This window comes from Vigna umbellata, chromosome 1 (genome assembly GCF_029865625.1).
Source record: "Vigna umbellata cultivar VRB3 chromosome 1, Vumbellata_1.0, whole genome shotgun sequence".
NCBI classification, from domain to species: domain Eukaryota; kingdom Viridiplantae; phylum Streptophyta; class Magnoliopsida; order Fabales; family Fabaceae; genus Vigna; species Vigna umbellata.
Window position 1 is genome coordinate 69,186,051 of NC_142165.1, and position 9,747 is coordinate 69,195,797.

At 33.4% G+C, this 9,747-nt stretch overlaps 1 pseudogene; it reads left to right on the top strand.

Annotated features, from left to right (window-relative positions):
- Positions 1-5,440: 5,440 nt before the first annotated feature.
- On the top strand, positions 5,441-7,205 carry LOC148206162 (uncharacterized; annotated as a pseudogene).
- The last annotated feature ends 2,542 nt before the right edge of the window (positions 7,206-9,747 follow it).

The window sequence follows — 9,747 nt, forward strand, 5'->3', positions numbered from 1 at the left end:
GAAACACATTTGAAACATCAATTAAAGTTAACAAAATTTGGTTAAAAGAACTAAATTCATACATTTCTAAAGTTGGGGAACTGAATTAGGTCGAAGTTTTGAAGATGGATTAATTCCAATTTTCACTTAAAGTTAAGGGATCAAAAACATATTTAACCCTAATTTTAATTAACATTTTTATATTTCAAAAAAAATTATATTATATTCAGTTGTGCTGTATATAACAACAAATAAAAGTGATGACATCATAAGATAACCAACTATAAAATGTAATCAATTAAAATTTAATAAAATATAAAAAATATTGATTAAATTATCTATATTAATCAACTATTAAATATCCATTAATCTTTAGCGTTTGTCTAAATAATGAATAGGCAATTCAATATTGAATATAATGATTTTCAGCACTTCGTCCTTTTTTTTTACAAAAGAAATCATAAAGATACAAATGAAACGTTTAGTATTTATATACAAAGATATTGATTAAATTATGCTTTAAATTTATATTAAATATTAATAAAAACAACTATAAAATTTTCGAAAATATTAAATATATCACTCAAATCGTTTAAAATTTGAGTCAACACTTTAAATACAAACCTTTTAAAAATTAATAATAAAAAAATCAAACACCTACATATCTAATACCAACAATGCACTATGTATCGTATGGACGCTCGATTAGTCTAAGATTGAACAGTCCATACAATCAGAAATGTCCATTAAACCATCTAAAGACTGAATGGTTGCACCTTATAGACTGAATGGTCATTCTTAAACAACAATCAAACTTGATGGTGATTAGCTTACACCAAAGTGTATGTTAATACCAGTTGGGTCGTGATTAGGCTTTTGGTAATCTAAAGTTCATTCTGAAATATATAAATACAGGTTTGAGATAATGAGATCGATGATTGAATTTATTACGTATTAATTGTTGAAATTGTCGAATCTTTATTCACTTTGACATCAAAGTATCTACTGCAGGTAACCTTCCAATTTGCTGGAACGAAGTGAAGGACGAACATAATCGAAATACACTACAAAGCACAAAGGTATGAAAATTCAAACAAAAACAATATCAATAAGAACATATGTGTAATTAAATAAATACAATTCTTTATCACTCATATATCACTTACCATACTTTTTAATAACCTAACTAGCAATGTAAATGACATGTAATGATAATTAAGAGATTCTAATGTTGATATGTTTCTAAGAAAAAGGTTGAATTATTGACAAAATTGTCACTACATTTCTTATGACTTTATTTTTAGTAATTGTCTTGCAAAGATATAGAAAATAGAGTTGTGTTATCAATATATAACTCCGTCTTTATCATATTGTATTCGTGTTTCATGTTGAATACACGGTTTTAATTTTAATTGTTAGGCATGCCAGCCATGCCAGCAATAGTTAGGCATATATCCTTGTATTTTGTGATCGGAGAACATAGCCTTTGTAAAATACAACTGTCTCTGACAAGCTTTGGCTTGTTTTACAACACTGTTTTTGGATAGTTTCAATAAGATGTCAGCCATCCAAAGCATGGTAAAAAAAGTGAAACATAAGATTAATATAGTAAGACATGATAGACTACTAATATATAATGGATCTAAGTATGTGATAGTACGAGGGGATCACTGTAATAAAATAATCAATTAGGTTTTGAACAAAAACACTCATCTAAAAAACAATGTCGTTAGAGTTATAGTTTAGTCAAAGCAGATTATTTAAATTAATTTTTAATGACTTAAAAAAACATAAGATTTTTATTTCACATATGTTTGTTGCATATGTATTATTTTTTATGATAAAAAAATATAATAAAATTATTATTATTATTATTATAATCATAAAAATAAATTTAAATAATTTTTACAATTTTAATATAGACAATATTAATTTTTTATTATAATAGTTATTTTAGTTTGAAAGAATAGTTATATTTTAGAAAAAAGATTGTCAAATTAAAAAACGTTTAAAATTAAAAGAAAAAAACAAGTCATTTCAAAGATAAAATTGATGAAATAATTATTTTAATTTAAAAAATACTTAAAGGGTAAAATTGGAATCAAAATATGTATATCAAAAGAGAATAATCTCGTTATATAATTTTATATAATAATATAAATGTAAAGGCTTTGTGTGGACTTAGCTCACAACATTTTATAGAAACAAATCAAAATAAAAAAAGTTAGAGTTGGTTAAATTTAAACTCTTTTAACAAATAAAAATATTTATATTAGTTAAATTAATGTAAGTATTTTAAAAGAAATACATTTTAGAGAAACAATGTTCGTATCAATCTAATTAACGTTATGTTTTTAAATAATTTGTTTGTAGATAAAAAAATTATTAATATCAAATTAGCATTACTTAAATTGATACTAATTAAATTAAATATTAAAAATTAATAAATAGAAGATAATTTTATTTATTCTAATATTTATAGCTTGTATTAAAGTTGTTGAGATTAATATAATATATCTATAATATTTATTTAATTTAATAAAGATTAAGCTAACATTAATATTTATTTAAACAGATTCAATTCATGTGTTTATTTTGTTGTCTTGATGTACACGTTTATTTTTGTTGAGAATGATAATGGAGACACTTATGAAAAATATTTTTTTCATGAGAATCATTGTCATTAGCATCGGCCTCGCAAAATAAAATTAGATTATCATTAAAAAATAATAAATTTTAAAATAAAAACTCATTAGTGGTGGCTTTGTAAGTTGACGTTATTTAGAGTTAACCTTCAAAAATTGACACTAGTTAATTAAAGCTCATGGTTTTGTAGTTTTTAGTATGTGAAATGTAAATGTCACACCATTAACTAATTTGTGTTAGTTAGATCATAGCAAATGTCAATTTTCTTATAGTAGATGCCCAGTAAGTTATGGTAATGGTCACAATAGTCTTTTATAGTGGTGGTGGCCTCTATTGTGTATAAACAGAATAGTGGAGGCTCACTCATTTAGGGTATTTTTGATACACTTTTATTTTAAAATTAATTAGTTGTAGGGGAATTTTTTTTAGTGCAAACAATATGCAAAAATTTACTTTGTGAAAATATTAATCCACAATGTTCTTACAAGGTCGGTAGGACCTCTTCAAAATCAAATATCTTATGCTTTTTACAATATCTTTTAATATCAAGCTTGTAGTTAAAGAAATTATAAAGATTAATGTACAATATCATGTGCAGGTGAAACAAAGATCATGTCTTAGCTAAAGAAGATATGTAAAGATCACTTTACAATTCTATATAAAAGACTTAAGACAAAGAAGAAGAAAATAAATACAATCTACAATTCTTTCAATCTCCTAGTGATCATAAAGTCACTACAAAAAAGTAGGGCATTACCAAAGGCCAGAAGCCCTCGGAAAATGCCATAGGCCGTCGATAATGGGTGTTTACCGAAGGCTTATCGACGGCCAAAAATCCTTCGGTAAATCTCTTGTCGCTAACAATTACCGAGGGCTTCTGCCCTTCGGTAATTACCGAGGGCTTCTGCCCTTCGGTAATTACCGAGGGCCAAAAGCCTTCGGTAAATACCGAGGGCCAGAAGCCTTCGGTAATTACCGAGGGCCAAAAGCCTTCGGTAATTACCGAAGAGCAGAAGCCCTCGGTAATTACCGAAGGGCAGAAGCCTTCGGTAATGACCATACGAGGGTATTTACCGAAGGGCAGAAGCCTTCGGTAATGACCTGCTGTGGGCATTTACCGAAGGGCAAAAGCCTTCGGTAAGTTGCAGAGAAGCTTTCAGAGAAATGGCATTATCTGTGTAACCCAAACCTGTATATCAAAATTCAATTACAAACAGACCTGCATATCAGTTTTCAAGCACATACAAACATGCATAATGTGCATCTCAAAGATGCAATCAGTTATCAATATCCATTGAACATCAATTAATCCAACGAACATCCACTAATGTATAGATAATGTACTTATAGTTCAAATATAAAACAATGTAACAAAAGGATGTTCTAACATCCAAAGTCTGGAAGTAGATCTAACTAACATTGAAATTATATCAAGTCAAAAATGTTCTAATATCCAAATGTTTCTGTAACAAGTAATAAGAAAATGAAACTAATAATGTACATAACTATCATCAGAATGATCTTCATCATCCTGCTCCTCTACTAATGGCTGGACTGGTGTGGGTTGGACTGATGAGGGTTGGACTGATGTGGGCTGCTGAGTGGCAGCAGGTGATGAGGAAGGTCGTGGCTGGGTCGGAGGGATATTTTGTACGTCCTGTGAGGTTTCAGGCAAGACTCTCATGACCAGGGCCTTAAAGTTTGTAAACTCTGCTCTAAGATCAGTGATCTCCTGGTCACGTTGTCGGAGTTCCTGCGTGAGGCGAAGAACGACCTCGTCAGGAGTACTGGTGGAAGAAGAAGGCTGGTGCTTCAGAGTACCTCCTCTGGATGCTGTATAGTTTGCAGCAAGCTGTCCCGCACCATACACTCGTCCTTTTTTCTTCCCACCAACGATGTCGATCCAGCACTGCGTCCTACGGATGTCATCATCTGCATTACTGGCATCATCCGGTGTAGGAGCTGACTCATGTTCAGATCTAACCTGTGAAAGTCTCGTAGAAAAGTCTTCCTGTTGAAATATTAAAAGCAATGTCAGGGAACGATAGTATAACATAAATGAACAATTAGTAATAGTAATAGTGTTATTTGCTTACATGAGTCTTGCGAGATCTTTCATCAACAAATTGATTAGTTCCCTTCCGAACATGAGTCTGTGCAAAGACCTCATCAACATGGACCGCCCGTCCTAGAGCCTGTGCCTGTAACATAATTAAGAATTACAAGCGTACATATGAAATAGAATATACATAACTTATGTATGAAAGAAAAAGTTATGTAATGAGATTATACCATACGAATGGCATGCTCATGAATGGTGATCGACCCACCAGTATGCAGGGTGCCACCCCTTTCAGATGCTCTGTTCCGCTTGGCTTTGGCACACTTATTGCGGAACTCTACTGTATTCCAATGGGCTAGTAAAGAGTTCCAAATTTGTTCACCCAGCCAGTTAGGGCGCTGTCCTGCATTGCGGGCGTCCCTAAACATCTCTGACAGTTAGGGCGCTGTCCTTATATTAGACTGTAGAAAACTTTATACAACATTTATTGATTATTTAAAAAAAAATCTTAATTTAACATAATTTTAGCACTCATGAGCTGACCAGGAAAATGATATATTTTTTCTAAATTCTCTCTTCTCATTTTCTATTTCTATTTTTTGGTGTTTCAGTGAAGTTTATGCTTACCCTCCACCAGGTATTACTCTCCCTCTCCAAATCCCTTTTCCTTATTTTCTTCCTCTTGTCTTTATTTTTCTTGAACCAACCTTTTTTTATTGGTTGTTTTGAAGGGATCAATATAATGGTTCAAACATGCTAATGGTGTATGCTCCTACAGCTATTATAAAGTGCCATTTATACCAAGATTCAGCTTCTGCTCAACAGACATACCCATCAAAGATCAATAACAATGTTAATTTGGTGAATTGCAAGATGAATAACAATGTTAACAAGGAGGAGGCACTGGTAAAAATGGTGACTCTCCCTCATGGTTTGGACCCTCAGGACGACAGAAGCGATGTGGCCAAACTTTTTGTTTCAATGAAAACCATCATGCCTGCTCTGCTTCCAAAGCTCATACAACACATTGATGCCTCCGATGTTGGGAACAAGATAACATATATAACATATATAAGGGGACTCTTTTCTTATTTCATAAAGCATTGTCTTAATATACATAGTAGTCATTTATACAAATTACTTTTACTTGCTTTTCTTTTTCTTTTTGCAATTATCAGCTGCCAGCTCAGGAATCTAAGTGGGTTTCGTGACTATTTGTGCCTATAGTGCTACCTTTATAAACTTTTGTTGTTGCTAGTTTAAGTTAAAAATTTAAAAATTTATAAATCTCTTTAATAGGGTTTTTATTTTTCATTTAGTGAGTCTCATTTCTCAAATTAATCAAACAGTAAAAAGCAATATAGACATCTACCTACAACCAAAAGTTTCATATAAAGGTAGGGACCTATATATATTTTCATCATACCTATATTCCTAATATGGGTTTCTAAGTTTTTTCCACGGTTGTTATGCTTTAGCTGTTGAGGTCTCTTCTAAACTTAGCCTTTGACCTAATTTTCTTAAATTAAAACTGAACCCCTGCTATTCATACTGTTGAGGTCACTTGGCTGTATTCATACACTTGTCTCAAACCCTTCTAAGCCACCTTTCATAGATTGGTATTGCATTCTTGGAGTAAATATTTCATACATACTATACTACCCCTTTTCTCTCTTATTTTATATGATCATGCTAATTAATCTCTCCATATTGGGTTCTCATAGGTGGAAGAAAATGTAGGGTTGCTCACCATCCGCCAGCAATACCATAAACTTGGTAGGCTTAACTCCTTTTTTTTCTTCTTTTTTTCATGGTTTCTTTCTCTTCTATAACAACAACTGTTGCTTTTTATTCACCCCTGCAACTTCATCCGGAGAAGAACAAACATCAAAAGGCTGAAATTGCTTTCAAACTTATATCTGAGGTGAGTTTCTGACACACAGTGTTCTTCACTAAACAAGTTAATTAAACGTTAATTGGATAATTTCTGTAGGCATATATGTGTCTGTCTGATGCTGAAAAAAGGAAAGGTTTTCACTCAAAAAGATCTACAAATTTCTGCTTTGAGAGCAATAGAATTCCATATACATCTAAAAAAGTCCATGTGCCTGGCAATTCTAATGGGTCGACACGATCTTACAAAGTTCAGAGAAATATTAAAGACATGAGAGAAATGTTGAAGGAGGAGGCTAAGGTTATAGAGAAGTGTTTTCGACCAAATTTCATGTCAAAGAAATAGTCTCCACTGTACAATCCTGTAGATTACAGACATGGAAGCAGATTTCTGCATAAATTTGAGAGAGAAGTTCCTGTTTTCAATCCATTGAAATACTTGTACCAAGGATATCCTCATCTCAAAGATCATGTTCATCACAATTAGGACACATATTGGTACTTTGATACACAAAATCTTGTGCAGAAGCACAAGGGAGAAGCTAAGTATCTCTACGTTCATTGGAAGCAAATCAAGGGGAAATTAGAGGTTGAAAGGTTCACGGTTGAAGTTTGGCGTACTTAGAGCACACACTTGCAGGCATTAGAAGCAAACGCAACAGTTACAACAATTCGCACTGTTGCTCAATCTTCACCACCTCGTTTGCTTTTATTTTTCCTAAACTACAGTTAAGGTTATTTAAACCTTCTCACTGGCATGCCAGTGCCTTGCCCCTTATTCCAATTAAAAACCAATCTTTCTCAATCAAACAACAACATACACTAACATCAAACAGATTCAAGAGAGCATTGTAACTCATAATGAATTTTTAAATGCACAACTTACCTCAACCGAGATAGCCCTTCACGATGGCAACCTTTATGCACCACGACAGAGACGCAACCCCACAACGGCCACTCCAGCCAACTCCCTCAACCAAGTTCCTTCAATCATATACTAACAAGTGAATGAACAAGTGAATGAAAAGTAGATGAAGGCAGCAATATGAACATGACGGTGTGAACGAAATTTTGTGGAACTTACCTTTATCAGAATATCGCTTCACGACCACGACAACGACAGCACCCCACAGCGGCCCCTCCAACTCCCTCAACCTCCACACCACCACCCCTCAACGAAGCAACAGACCGACGACGAACCCTAGTCCAACACTCCGAAAACCACCACGCACCGTCAACGACGACTGATCAACACACCACTTACCACCTTGACAGACCACCACCGGTGACTGACCGAGAAACTGACGGGTGAAGAAAGGTAGGGGATTGTGTGAAGAAAGCACGAAAGCGACGAAGCACAAGAGAATTAGATTGGGGATCGAAAAACATAAATTGGGACTTAAATTACCCAGGACGATACCGACGGCTTACAAGCCTTCGGTAATTAACTCAGTACCGAGGGCTTCAAAGCCTTCGGTAAAAGCCCGTCTGTAAATTGCGTTTTTCCTGTAGTGAGTGATCATTGTTCTTTATGGTGCGCAAAAAGTTTTGTGAATTCTTCACTTTGTGAATTAAACATAGCAAGTTTAAAGTGTTATGTTTGATGGTTTTGTTTTCTTTCTATGAGGTATTTATATCAAGAAGATTTTAGGACAGTCTAACAAGAAGTGGTTTGTGTACTATTTGTTGTCAAAATATTTGTTTACTCGAATCTTTTGAGTAATTATTTTAACGAAGAATTAAACATAGTTCATGATTGTTGGTGTACCAGTATAAAATATGTTTGTATCATGTTATGTTGCTTATGCATTAAGCGATTTAGTTTGTTTCTTTAGAAAAAATAGTTCAAATTTCATCCAACCCGTTTGTTAAGACTTTGGCAAGTGTACCAAATCGTTCAAGTAATATAAAATGGTAAGACCAAGTATCATTTCCCAAGAGTCTCGTGCAATACTAGTTAATTGCACTATTAACAACTCATATAGACTCAAGATCATCACATTAATTGAAAAGCAAGTGAAAAGAAGATAAAATTTCAACTATACAAGTTTGGACTTTGGTGTTTGAAGACACTTAAGAATGAAATAGACTAGAAATGATATGAAGTGACATTGCTAAGGTTAGGTTTCACCAATTTACTCTTGTGCATACACAATTTCATCTCCTTTCCATCAAATTACTAAAGTCAATCCACAAAATTACTCTAGCTCTAATCCCTTAGGAGCCTAGCTTTTACCTATTAACTATTAATCTCTTGATTAATTAACAACCAAAACCCGCATTAAGAACTAGAATCTAAGACAACATGTGAATCATCTTCCATCCCTAGAATCAATGAACCACAAGGACTCTTGTTTCAGTTCTGGGTTCCATCTTACGTCCCCAGAACCCATGAAACCCTAAAATCAAGTTATGAACATCGCCATTACATGCAAGCTTTAAGATTGGAAACAAGAATACTAGCAATGAATAGAAAAGGCATATATATATTCAAATCATTCAACAATTACACAAGATTCAAAGGCTACAACTAACCCTAACAAGATGGGTTTGGCTCTCCATGATGCGCGAAGACTGGCGCTCAGCCCCCTTCCTGGGGCGCCCAGGCCTGATTTTTCTACACTACATCTTTTTCTCTTTTTCTGTAGATCCGCTTGCTTCTTGTGGTTGGTTCAGCTCTGTACATTGTTGGAGATTCTTCCAAGCACATTATTAGCTACAAAACAAGGGATCAGAGATGAAATTACATCAAAGTAGCCCAAAACACAATTATTCATAAAACTAAGATAAAAGAGAGGATTAAGCAAGTTATAAGCTAAAGGGGAGCTGATTTTGTCTATAAAATGAACCTCAAATAATGGTAAGAATTATCGTTATCACCATTCTAGAGTCATTTGTCCCAACAGAGGTCTGTTAGGTCTAACATGTTAATGGTCATTCTATGTTATGCAATGTGATGCAATGATAGGCATATAATTGGCTTATCTTTAGTAGTTGACATGTATCTAGGGTGTGTATCATATATAGCAAATATTTATCTCGGGTGGACAAACACTAACAAAGAGTTTGAGAAAAAAAATCTTGTTGAAAGAAAAAGTTATTTCTTTGTCAACATGTGTTTGGGTATAAGCGAAGAGATCCCAATTCTTACCCAAGATGAATGTTAT